The sequence below is a fragment of the Aedes aegypti genome, chromosome 1 (assembly GCF_002204515.2).
Source record: "Aedes aegypti strain LVP_AGWG chromosome 1, AaegL5.0 Primary Assembly, whole genome shotgun sequence".
Classification (NCBI taxonomy): domain Eukaryota; kingdom Metazoa; phylum Arthropoda; class Insecta; order Diptera; family Culicidae; genus Aedes; species Aedes aegypti.
Window position 1 is genome coordinate 220,215,839 of NC_035107.1, and position 14,281 is coordinate 220,230,119.

Here is a 14,281-nt window from a genome sequence, read left to right on the forward strand (position 1 = left end):
CTTTGATGAGTGGAAAACGCTTCAATTTTATTTAAAAAAATAAGTCTGGAGATCTCGCTCTCAAGCATATCGTTTCAATCGTAGCGAAACCGATTTACGACATTGAAGTACTAGAACAGGAACATGTTTGGCCTTCTTGGCGCTCTTTATTGTTTTCTCAAGCAGACTTTTTGCATGCGATGCATATGCGAATCAGTGCTGAGCCGGATTTCGATTGGGACGGAAGCTTTCGAATCACCGGAAATGTGATTCCTTGCAATGTTGGTTGCTTCTCAGTGTTCGTGGTTTATTTTGATTCGCGATGTGAAACTACGTTGCGATAGTGCGTTTGGTAATATTCTTTCTGAATTGATAGTTTGGGGAAAAAAAAATGCTTCACAGTGTTTTGTATGGATGCTGCGTAATAGTGAGAATTAACTCACAGTACATATGTGACGCTGGAGATACACTCAATGTGCGAAAATGTAATTAGGCGGGCTTATATGAGAATTTAGTGTGTCATGTGCTAGTCCAGGGAAAAACGGAGCGCGTAACGAAATTTACCGATCAACGAAAGGGATATCAGGAATGAATGTGACTATTAGCACCGTACCTACATGTGTGTTTGTGTTATGTATGATGTGGGCAAGACACTTAGCCTCAAAATGTATCTGACAGAGTATAAACCTTGTAGGTAAATGCACTAAAATTGATGGATTTACAGATTCTTCCCTATTCGGTTAATACTACATTAAGGTGAAACATTTCAGAATCCAAAGATGGCCGTAACAATAGTCGGCTTGTGACTCTATTCTCGTTTTCAAACGGCTTTTTTGTGGCACTTCTCTCGTTTTAAAATGCTGTTTTATGGGGTATCGATGAACCACTAGATCTTGCACCGAGAGTAGTTGAGCCCAATTACTCAACTTTGACTGATTTTTTTTTCGATAAAATGTTATTTTTTCTGAGTCTCCAAAGTGATTACTTTCCCATTTGATCTGTATGCGTTAAGTGAAGTTGAAAGAGATTTTTGGCTGCTCAGTCAAGGATGGAGGATGAGCTCGTTTCATGATTTTATTTAACATCTAACATTTAACAACTACACATTGTTATCGTTCCAACGGTGGGAATGTTGCGCATGTATGAGATAAAGGAGGATCTTCTCTTCATCGTAGCATTGGTAAAAAAAACTTGTTAATCCATTTGTTTGCTCAGTGACAACAAGCTGCACACTTGATTACTTTTGGCTTATAAGACAAGATCATAAATTATGCGAGAATTCAATTATCGTTCAGAGTTATTCATTGTCTTTTGAAGTAAAATATAAAATGTAGCGATTAGGTCTGATAAAAATATGAAATGCAGTTATATGCATGGGATTTACGTACAGGGAAATAAAAAGAAAAATGCAGTAATCGACGAGTGAAAAATCATATGGGATATACTGTCTGAGCGTCTGAGTATATCCTCAGTAGCTTCAAGCAAAGCACTTTCTTCCGAGAGCAAGTTTATAGAAAAATATCCTCGAGGCACCGCGCATGCATTGTGTTTTCGCTTTCTACTCGGTTTTCCACTTTACTGAGCATATGCATAACCGCATGGTAGTACGAAATGAGTGGTCTATTGAAGACCGGCGTGATAAGCATTCGAACATGTAAAAGACCAGCACGTTTCAAGGACGAACATTAGCTGTGCGAATACAATTGACGTTGTACCTTTTTCCATTGGTAACTGGATTGTTTCAACGTTCTCATTTTTTTTTGCATATAATGATAGTAAAAACGCAACCCAACCCAACAGATTTCCACATACCTCATCATATGATTTTCATATATAGAATTGTAGAATAAATTACTGGAGCAATCCTTGAACTACAAGAATTATTTAAAAATCCTTGACTACAAGAATTATTCAAAAATTTTCGTTTAGAATTTTCAAAATAGTTTCTGGAAACTATGGATAAAGTTCTTGATAATTGGGTCCTAAAATTTTTAATGAAATCTTGTTTTTATTCAATAACACGAAAGAGCATCCTACTGCAACTACTTTGGCAATTTTTCCCGCTCAAATAACGGCTATATCATGTTTAAACTTTAATTTGAAAATTGGGTCCATAAATGAACCTTGACACTTGAGATCATGTTTGACGTTCGCTTAGTCGACAAAAACACCACAGGGGTTTAAGTTTTTTTTTTAAAATTGGGACAGGGCTTTAGGACCCTATTCTTTTGAAATCATGTTTTTTTTTCAGAAGAAAAACTGATACACGTCCAATGAAGAGCACACCATGCTTTGACTGTAAGCGGCTTGAAACATAACTCGATAATGAAGAGTGGCGTTCCATTAATTTACGGTGAAAGAAGGAATGTTTTTGCTAACCATTTCTGATGATAGTAGTCTATGTTTATCATGTCGTTCTGAATTATTTCTTATAACCTGAATTTCGTAACAGATTGAAATCACAGACAAACAGACGTAATGGTTGGAACTTTTTTTTTTTGAAAACCCACACACCATTACACCATTATAATTAGATGAAAAAGTTGCACAATATTCTTTAGTGCAACAAGACCTGTAGATGGCGGTAGTGTGAAATATCAAACACGAAGAACAATGATGCATGCACCTCTGGTTGTGAGGTTTGAAACCTGGCGAATTTGAAATGATCGTATGGTCGATGGCAATTTTTTCTGTGCTACGTCTCTTTATCTGTGTAAAATGCTGCTCCTCGCATTGTTTTGGTACTTACTTTATGGTGGGTTTGCCCTAAATTGCTCATGATTTTCGGGTATACTAGTGCTTATTTCTGGCAACTATCCGAATCGATTAAAATCGTATCGTATCGTATATTTGATGGTATATTTCTTTCGTCTATTATTGATGTCTCCGACTAGGGTTACCAGACGTACTCTTTTTAGAGTACACTATTTTCTGCCTTAAAAAATTGTGTACTATTCTTTTTTGCTAAACGGGTCAATAGGGTCCTAAAGCCCTGTCCCGATTTTAGTGCTAAACGCTTAAGTTTAGGCCAAAAATACATGTTTACTCAATTTTCTAATGTTTTCCGTTGGTTTAAGTCCAAACAACATTTTTTTATGTTTTTTTAGATTTTGTCACACCCCTTGGCTTAAACTCAAATTTTGGGTGTATTTTGTTTTCCGTGTCCCTTCCGAAATGTCAGATAGGAACAACCCCAGTGTTAAAACTAACACCCCTGTGGTGTTTTTGTCGACTAAGCGAACGTCAAACATGATCTCAAGTGTCAAGGTTCATTTTTTGACCCAATTTTAAAATTAAAGTTTAAACATGATATAGCCGTTATTTGTGCGAAAAAAAAAATGCTAAAGTACTTGAAGTAACATGCTCTTTCGTGTTGTTAAATAAAAACAAGATTTTATTAAAAATTTTAGGACCCAATTCTACTCTTTTCCAGATATTACTGACGATTGCCGAACAAATGAAAATGTTTTTTTTTAAGAAATCGGATTAACTATGGAAACAGCTGATCGAACGGTACTCTACAAATACTAGCTAAATAGAGTTGGCACCATTAGTTCATTAATTATTAAAAAGTTTTTATACGCACATTTAACTTATAAAATGTGATAAATCAACTAACTATTGGTTTTCAGCCAAGAATTCTTGAAATGATTTTGAACTATTTGCAACAACTTTTGTTAAAGCACTGTTTTTAAAAACATTGTCTTGGTCGTTCAATGGTTGAACAAAGCGCTGAGAATTGCAGGGTTTTACTTTAAAATGTTGAAACAAGAAAATGATAATAATAAATAAATCGATCAAATTCATTTTTTTAATGGTTTTATTTAACCACAATTGTTGTATTAATGACTAGAAACATTCTAGATTTGACAAGTTTGGCATTATACTTTTGACCACACTGTGTTGTACGGTGGATGTCACGGATCGAAATACAATGCTGTGTAGTCGAAGTTACTATGGACATAGTCACATTAACTGCACTGCTCAGTGATTTGTACCAGATTATAGAAAACTTAACAGATTTTTGTAGTCGGTTGAAAATAGTTGGTGCAGTTCTTAATTCTACCATGGATTCGGTAGATTATACAACAAAATTTGTTTGCGTGTAGCCTAATATGGAAACCGCGTTTGAATCACCCCTCGGCAAATTTTACTTCGGGACGAGCTGTCATTATGTAAATTGAAATGTAATTGATGGACGGAATAAAATATTTTAAAATCTTAATTTTGATATAGTAAATTATCAAAATTAAGATTTTAAAGAGCAATAAAATCATGTTACATTAAGAAAAATGTGCTTTTCCGATCAAGCTTAAAAAACTGTGAATTTTTCTTCACTAAACAACCCAATTCTTTTGCAAAAAGGTTTAGTCCAGGAGTTAGAAGGTGATAGCTCTTTTGCAGATCTGGTGACCCATTTCAGAATGGCTGGAGAGACACGTCCATTCAGAAGTCACCTTCCAGTTTAAAAGATGTTTTCTACAAAACTGACATGTATTGAGTTTTGTAGTAAGAATCATAATCAGAACAATCGCACCGAAAACCATCAAAGGCGGCATTGCCGTCACCATGGAAATCTTCGACTCAACCAGGCAACCTTGGGATCGACTTTTCTTCCCCTTTCGCCTTTGCCGCGCATTCGTTCGTTATTACACCACCAAAAAAAAACAATTTTTTCAATGTCTTGAATTTCACAACGTTTTCGATTCACATTAAAGCACTTTTCTCCAACAAACCGAATTATAGAACGCGGTATTTGTTGCTTCTAATTAAATTTAACGGTATTTGTTAAATCTAATTAAACAAATTTTGTTCCTTTTGCCAGAAAGAGGCTTTTTGCGATTTATTACCGATTATTTTTAACATGAATCAACACTGGGTGGCGAAGTACTTACGGTAGAAAATTTCAGTGACAAATTGTATCAAATTGAATTGCATAAACTCACTAGCCAGTTGCAAATGGCCGTAAAACATTGCAAAAGAAAAACTCGAATTTCAACGTTAAACTCCGGGGGCTTTCGGTGATTCACTTTCATACTAAAATCCGGATGGCTTAAAACCAGCCAAAAAAGCACGTGGAGCAAAATAAAGCCCCGACAGTTCGGGGCAAAGCCTGCTGCGTTCTTCCTTCAATATATAGGATTATTATGTAGGATTGGGATTCTCTCAAAAATGAATTCAAACTTGAAATTCATCAAAGTATCCTTTATTTATCAATCTGGAAATTCATCCAGTTAGAAGTTTCTACAGGTTTTTGTAGAAGAATATCTTTAGAGAGACTTCCAAAAGTTCCCCGAAAATATTTTATTAAACCTTACCTAACCTTTTAGCATTTTTTACTTGACTTTTAGGGATTTCCCAGATGTCACAGGGGCTCAACTTTTATACACTGGGATTGTTCTGAAATTTAGGACTCTTTTTTAACACAATCCGTTTCGTCTTAAGCAGAAAGTTGAAACTTTTGTTTAGTTTTCTATATTTTGAAGCATCTTTTAACGTATGTTTTCGTTGAAGGAAAAAAAAAAAATTGTGCGCGCACAGTACGAGACAGATTGCCGAAGGAGAATAGACTTCCTCAGACAAACTGATTTAACATTTTCAATCGAGTCATATGCTTCTTGGAAGGTCATACCTATTCGATTTTTTTTTTCCGAAACACGACGCTATGGCTCGGTTTGATTTGAGTCACTATATGTATGATTGCACTTTACGTTGGCGAAGCCACTAGAAATGCTAGAGGCTTGTGTTTATTAATAAGCAAAGTTCAAAAGCTCGGATCCCGCCTCGGCCTCGTTGCGATGGCTATCTTTGTTAGCCCCATCCATATTCAAAAGCGGCATGGCGTGAACAGCAGCAGCAGCAACAACAAATAGGGATGCGAGTGGGGATGTTCTAGCCCTTTATAAGGCCGAGGAAACCAAGCAAGGAATCAGCTTATACTACATTGGATGGCAGTGAATACATAGAGTAATGAACAAAAAAAAAATATTTTGATACATTTGTTCATTCATTTTGAATAAAGAAACTTAGTCTAAAATTAATTTTTGGTAGAAAATGCTTAAGAATTTTTGATTTTGTAAAACGCTTATAAAAACTTATGAACTTTTGGTCGATGGTCAATCAAGTGTTCACGATACTTTTCTATCAATTTGAGAATAATTGGAAAGCATATCTCTTAAGTAGACCTCTTCCAATCTATATATTTCAAAGAATGGATGGCAAAAATCGACCGATTTTTACCAGATCTGTTTCGTATGGTTTGTTTTCACAAGGAAGGTAAACAAATGATAAACTTCATGGATATTATAGAAATTACAAAATTACAAAGGAATGAATTCAGACTACTAATTAGATTAAAAAGTTCATCCACGTTCGTTAAGACAACCAGTGTTTATTCTCGCAACATGGCCTCCTTTGCAATTTGTGAACAAAACTGTGCACGGTAAACCAAAACCACTCAAATTTTGGGTAATACGCGAGCTGTCATTATGTTAGTCTTTCAAAGGACGAAATTGATCAAAAAACTTTTTGGAAAAAAATCAAAAACATAATTGAATTGTTTTAAAAATATGAAGTGATAACAAACTTGAGATATCTCTAACTGCTTGAAAAATTGTTGGTCAGATATATCCAGTTGAAATATAGCAATTGTTGCTGGCAAAATAGTTCCCACAGCCTTATAAAGGGTTAACAATGTAATAGAAAGCTGGCGACGAGATGGTGGAGCTCATGCTCACTGTACTGCTCGTTCTCGTCCATCTCCCACGATCCTCTCGTTGGGTATGGTCTCGTCTCGGTATCCAGGCACCATGAAAGGATATACATGTGAAACGGGGTTTGCTCTATAATTAATTGAAGATGAGAAATTTAATCAAAAGGAAATATTCATCGTGATACACGCGTTGATGGCGAATTGATACAAATACGATCCCCACTTTCACTCACAGCGCACACCTTGATAATACAGCTCTCCTGTGATGAGGGTCTAAGTACTCACCGACAAAGTCTACCTACGCCTAATCCTGCGAGTGATATAGTTAATCCCGAAGTAACGGGTTCGAATCTTGGTCGTGTTGAAAATAATTGTTTGTTATATCTGTAAGCTTACTGAGCTGTCAACAGATCCAAAACCTGGTCTTTACAGCTCAAAGAGAATTTATTAGATGCTCAAGGCAGGCCAAACTGTAGCAGGGAGTATGCATGTATGTGTATATCAATAATTAAAAGTAAAATAATGATGCGGTCTACCTAGTTTTGTTTGCGATGGGATACTAATCAACAACGGATGAGCGATTCATTAAATCGACGAAATGGGAAACCTGGATGGGGGAAACCAGAGGAAAAACATATGCTTTGTGGGCGTTTGCAGCGTTGTTGGCAGATTCAGGTAGATTCAGACGTTGAAAAGGGATCTCAATCATGATGGAAGCTTTGAATGTTTTTTTCCGTTTCGAAGTTGATAAGGAAATACCTTACATTGAAAAACAAACCATATTTGCGAGCAAAAAGCAAAAGCAAAAAGCAAAAAGCAGAAGCAGAAGCAGAAGCAGAGCAGAAGCAGAAGCAGAAGCAGAAGCAGAAGAGAGAAGCAGAAGCAGAAGCAGAAGCAGAAGCAGAAGCAGAAGCAGAAGCAGAAGCAGAAGCAGAAGCAGAAGCAGAAGCAGAAGCAGAAGCAGAAGCAGAAGCAGAAGCAGAAGCAGAAGCAGAAGCAGAAGCAGAAGCAGAAGCAGAAGCAGAAGCAGAAGCAGAAGCAGAAGCAGAAGCAGAAGCAGAAGCAGAAGCAGAAGCAGAAGCAGAAGCAGAAGCAGAAGCAGAAGCAGAAGCAGAAGCAGAAGCAGAAGCAGAAGCAGAAGCAGAAGCAGAAGCAGAAGCAGAAGCAGAAGCAGAAGCAGAAGCAGAAGCAGAAGCAGAAGCAGAAGCAGAAGCAGAAGCAGAAGCAGAAGCAGAAGCAGAAGCAGAAGCAGAAGCAGAAGCAGAAGCAGAAGCAGAAGCAGAAGCAGAAGCAGAAGCAGAAGCAGAAGCAGAAGCAGAAGCAGAAGCAGAAGCAGAAGCAGAAGCAGAAGCAGAAGCAGAAGCAGAAGCAGAAGCAGAAGCAGAAGCAGAAGCAAATCCAATCCAAATCCAATCCAAATCCAATCCAAATCCAATCCAAATCCAATCCAAATCCAATCCAAATCCAATCCAAATCCAATCCAAATCCAATCCAAATCCAATCCAAATCCAATCCAAATCCAATCCAAATCCAATCCAAATCCAATCCAAATCCAATCCAAATCCAATCCAAATCCAATCCAAATCCAATCCAAATCCAATCCAAATCCAATCCAAATCCAATCCAAATCCAATCCAAATCCAATCCAAATCCAATCCAAATCCAATCCAAATCCAATCCAAATCCAATCCAAATCCAATCCAAATCCAATCCAAATCCAATCCAAATCCAATCCAAATCCAATCCAAATCCAATCCAAATCCAATCCAAATCCAATCCAAATCCAATCCAAATCCAATCCAAATCCAATCCAAATCCAATCCAAATCCAATCCAAATCCAATCCAAATCCAATCCAAATCCAATCCAACCAATCCAATCCAAATCCAATCCAAATCCAATCCAAATCCAATCCAAATCCAATCCAAATCCAATCCAAATCCAATCCAAATCCAATCCAAATCCAATCCAAATCCAATCCAAATCCAATCCAAATCCAATCCAAATCCAATCCAAATCCAATCCAAATCCAATCCAAATCCAATCCAAATCCAATCCAAATCCAATCCAAATCCAATCCAAATCCAATCCAAATCCAATCCAAATCCAATCCAAATCCAATCCAAATCCAATCCAAATCCAATCCAAATCCAATCCAATCCAATCCAATCCAAATCCAATCCAAATCCAATCCAAATCCAATCCAAATCCAATCCAAATCCAATCCAAATCCAATCCAAATCCAATCCAAATCCAATCCAAATCCAATCCAAATCCAATCCAAATCCAATCCAAATCCAATCCAATCCAATCCAAATCCAATCCAAATCCAATCCAAATCCAATCCAAATCCAATCCAAATCCAATCCAAATCCAATCCAAATCCAATCCAACCAATCCAATCCAATCCAATCCAAATCCAATCCAAATCCAATCCAAATCCAATCCAAATCCAATCCAAATCCAATCCAAATCCAACAATCCAATCCAAATCCAATCCAAATCCAATCCAAATCCAATCCAAATCCAATCCAATCCAAATCCAATCCAAATCCAATCCAAATCCAATCCAAATCCAATCCAAATCCAATCCAAATCCAATCCAAATCCAATCCAAATCCAATCCAAATCCAATCCAAATCCAATCCAAATCCAATCCAAATCCAATCCAAATCCAATCCAAATCCAATCCAAATCCAATCCAAATCCAATCCAAATCCAATCCAAATCCAATCCAAATCCAATCCAAATCCAATCCAAATCCAATCCAAATCCAATCCAATCCAATCCAAATCCAATCCAAATCCAATCCAAATCCAATCCAAATCCAATCCAAATCCAATCCAAATCCAATCCAAATCCAATCCAAATCCAATCCAAATCCAATCCAAATCCAATCCAAATCCAATCCAAATCCAATCCAATCCAATCCAATCCAAATCCAATCCAAATCCAATCCAAATCCAAGATTCATAATACCACAAATAGCCACGCTCCATCTGATCACCCGTAACATAATTTGTTTGCTTTTGCCCACCTTCCCACCATATGTTTCCTATCCTTAACTTAGGAACTCAAATCATGTACCTTGACCTTGCAAGGATGGCATCCCACTAAACTTTTATTCCGCCCGGAATTCAATTATTACATCATCCGTCTCGAGCGTCGTCATCTATCCGACCCCCAATCCGTCTCCACGCCAGCATTGGCTTTTGTCGGTTAGAACCGATTTCGGCCGTAGCCAAGCAACAAGTCTGGAATTTCCTCGGGGAAGCATTACCGAAACGTTTCCCACTCGCGTTCAGGCTGCTGCTGCTGCAGCTGCTGCCGGCACTGTATGCGAACATTTGGGACCGAAAATCCTAAATATTTAATCTGCACCCGACCGATCGATAAACAGATTTTTTGTTGTTTGTGGAATTTTCACCAAAATAGTATACGGGTATGCAGCGCATTGGATATACCCTGAGTCTCAGGTTATGTCGAACTTTTGGGATTGAAAAAGGTTTAGTTTAAATAACCACTCCACTAAGAAAGACCTCAAATATTTTTCCAAAAAAAAACAAAAAACTAGAAGGATCGTCCATGAATATACGGAAGATTTTTGTATTCATGTTGTTAAAAATGGGAAATGCTAAAATTTGTCGAGAGTTACGTCGTGATATCTTAAAATTCCATAACCCGAAAATTGATCTACTGTAAAGCATAACGAAAGGCCGAACCAAGAATAGGAAAGCGATAAAGTAGATTCTCCGCTTCTAACAATAGAGTCGAAAGCTCCCGGTTCCGAAGGACGACGATGCTACCTACGTTTCCTAAAATAGAATCAGCAATGCGGGAAACGCGCGTTCCTGCCAGAATGCTGCCACTGCTTATTCATGAGGGAGGCTTTAATTTCCGACATACTTTTGCTCGCCCCATATGATGATGACGAAAAACGCGACAAAGACGCTTTCTCGTTCCTGGAGTTTCCCTTTCATCGTCAAACTGATATGACGAAGTTGGCACTGGTGTAACTGGTACCACGCGTCTCCATCGTTTGCTTCTATCATTTACATGCTTATGCTTATGTTCCCATACAAATCTTGGAGCACCTAAGCGGAATGCGAATGAGAAGGGGGAGGAAGGTCGTTTTTACACACGCAACACGCAAATGTTTACATAAGGAGTAGTAGAACAGATCGAGAAGTAGATGTTTCAGATAGCTGGCCATGATTGCATTTAGGTTTCTCTTGCTGCTCAGTCGCTCTTATTTTTAACCTACACCTCTCGTGAGCACAGACGCTTAAAACAAACCACAGATAAAAATGGTACGAAACGAACAAAACGAAAGTACCTATATGAATTGACAGATAAGTAGCGGGATTTGGGACAAGTGTGCCACCTTAAGCAAATTGTTCTCTAACTTTATCTAAAGCCTAAAAAACCCACTAATTTAGCCTCCCGATGTTAGTTTAGCATGTTTTCATAAATACTATGTCATTTAAAATGAAAATATTTTCAAAAAGTATTAGTTTTGGAGCATTTCAAAAATCATCCAAAATTACCTAATTTTTAACACTATGGGGCAAGACGGCCAACGAATGAACATCGCATGTAATTCTACTTGTAATAAAAATTTCTTTATTTTATATTGTCTGTTTCATTCGCAACAAAACGCGCCGTCAACTTTTGAACAGACTGATAAAATCGCCGCCAGCAAACCAATCAAAGGAGGTGGTTTGCCTTTGTGTTGGCAAGACTGGCGAAACGTCAAATACCCGAAAATAAATCAAAGGAGGTGATTTGCCATTAAGTTGGTAAGACTGGTGAAACGTCAACTTCACAGCGGTTGCTTGGCTGGCGACGATTTTGGCGACGGTTTCACCAGCGACGATTACAAATCGTCGCGTCCGATAGGGTGCAAAATTTACAATATTGATATTACTTACAAAGCAGAGACTTATTGATAATTTAAAAAATATTTTGAAATTTACCGTCATAAGGAGATGATTTATAACAAGGGTCATTACATGCGGAACTCTCTACTAGTCAATTCGAATAGCTCAAATGGTTATTTTTGTCTTCATTCAATACGATATATGAATTACCCTTTTATTATGGAGGATCTGTATAATATTACCCTGGTCAGCCCTAAATAACGGTAAAATATAAGTAAAACAGTTCTGAAAACGCCTAAAACCATGATATTATCGAATATTTGGAGTAAAAATCACTTTGGGAGCAAAAATATTCGCTATTCCCCTTCTACAACTCAGAAACTACTACTGGTGCTTCAATTTGGTTCATTATTATGATTTTGTGGACGATGTTTACATTTTTATGAATTTCACTCCAACCATTTGTTTTTACCAAATAGGTGGCACACTTGCCCCAAAAAGTATAGATTTCAACCAAGATGGATTTCGTATGTGAAACTAAATATTGTTTTCGTCCACATGCCACAATAACTTTCATTTTTGTATAGCTTCACGATGTACAGTACGTTTGAAAAATCTGTTATTATTTTACCTCTCACCATGCTATTTATAAACAATATATATAGTGTTCTTACAAAAATTGATGCAAATACTTGAAAAATAGAGCAATTTTTGTCAAATTTTGATCATCGTTTTATGAACTATTAGGGAACATGTAGTTAAGCTCAAAGAAAAAATATATTTTGTAGTTTTTTTTTAAAATAAGGGGTGGCAAACTTGCCCCTATGGCACACTTGCCCCAAATTCCGCTAGAAGGAAAACCTTTGACAATATCTCATAAAAAACACATAATAATCCCTTATCATTCAAGGACTCTTCCAGGAAATTTTCAAGTATTTTTTGGTGATTTCACCAAGAACTCTTTGACATATTTCCAATAAATTCCTCCTTTGATTATCATAGAAAACCGTTGGTGGACCTAATAAACGTTATATAATGAACTTTTCATTTTGGGTTTCTTCTGGAATTAAGGTGAGTACCAATTTCATCAGAAATCTTTTCAATTAATAAGAATGCCACGAAAAATATTTTCAACTTTTAAAAAAGAGATACCCCCCCTAACTCGATGTTTCCTTCTCCATGTTATGGAGAGTTGACTGTACTTTTTAAATACTTTTTCCATTTTTAAATTCAAAACATTACATTATTATTAACTTTCCTTACGATTATTTCAGCCCACGACGTGTTTGTGTTTGTAAAGTATATTCTCTTTTTTACTAAGGAACGGATCATTAAAATAACCAAAACGGCCGCTACGAAAAGCATAGATAGCGCCACCGTAGCCTTGTGTGTTTGACAGAACAGCAATGCTGTCACAATGTTAAATCCCATATACAGTGGCGCCTTTGTTTGATGCGGTGAGCACTGAGAAAAACTACCTTCAGAAATTTAAGAATTTTATTGAAAATAACACGAGAACTTCGTGGGGCCCAGATAGCCGTAGCGGTAAACGCGCAGCTATTCAGCAAGACCAAGCTGAGGGTCGTGAGTTCGAATCCCACCGAGGATCTTTTCGGGTTGGAAATTTTCTCGACTTCCCAGGGCATAGAGTATCTTCGTACCTGCCACACGATATACGCATGCAAAAATGGTCATTGGCATAGTAAGCTCTCAGTTAATAACTGTGGAAGTGCTCATAAAAACACTAAGCTGAGAAGCAGGCTCTGTCCCAGTAGGGACGTAACGCCAGAAAGAAGAAGACGAGAACTTCCAAAAATGTATATTTATCTATCTAAAATTATCCTCAGGATCACCTTCATGCTCTAAATTTTTCACAATATCATCCAGGTAATCATCCATACACTCTAGCAACTATTTTCGCAAAGTTCTATTCAGATTATTTCTAAAGATTCTCCTCAGATTTTGACGTAGGACTACGTATTTCTTCTCTATACAGGAGTGAAATTGGAATTTCAATACCAAGAACGTTACGTTGGCGTGAAATATTTTAAACGTTTATAATTTTTTGCTGGCTTAACGGAATTCCTTGATTAGCACCTCAATCGAAAGAGACGGCATCGAAGGTTCATGTCGTTTACTTACTGAATCCTACATACTTGTCCAAATCTATGAATAGGGGTGATATAGAAAAGTTGCTTTTCATGCTCCGCTTGGATCGCATCTCAGCAGGCAACAGATCGGCTTTTTCTGACCAAGCGTGCTTCAAAGACACAGACATCGATAGAGAAGGACCCCCGTTTGTCTTGCTTCGCTCAAATCAAATTGACCGTCGACCGACTGAGAGAAGATGCCGTCCGAATTCAAAGCCATCACCGATGCCGCCGCCAAGAAGATGTAGAGGATGTAGTGGTCACCATCGCAGCCCTAATGTCGGCAAGATTGCAAGATTGGCAAGAGTGAAGTGAAATCCCGGTAAACGCCGTCAAAATGTATCCGTGTTACTCGAATTCAACAATTCAATCGGCCCTTTTCAGGGCCAACAAATCAGTACTAAATAGTTATATGTGACATATTTCCTAATGTGTTTACCACATACTTGCTATAATCTCTTAATTCATGTCGTAGCATAATACAATATCTGATTTATTATAAATAATTGATAATACGGCAATTTGAGGATGTTTCCGAGGACGCTGCTGCAGTTCCGTCGG

General features: G+C 37.4%; 1 protein-coding gene across 1 annotated transcript in view; it reads left to right on the forward strand.

Annotated features, from left to right (window-relative positions):
- The first annotated feature begins 215 nt into the window (after positions 1-215).
- LOC5579206 (protein phosphatase PP2A 55 kDa regulatory subunit) overlaps positions 216-14,281 on the forward strand; it is a 178,625-nt gene continuing 164,559 nt past the window's right edge. The window contains exon 1 of the mRNA XM_021857621.1: positions 216-331. The gene's annotated coding sequence lies outside the window, so the exon portion shown is untranslated. The remainder of the gene's footprint in view (positions 332-14,281) is intronic.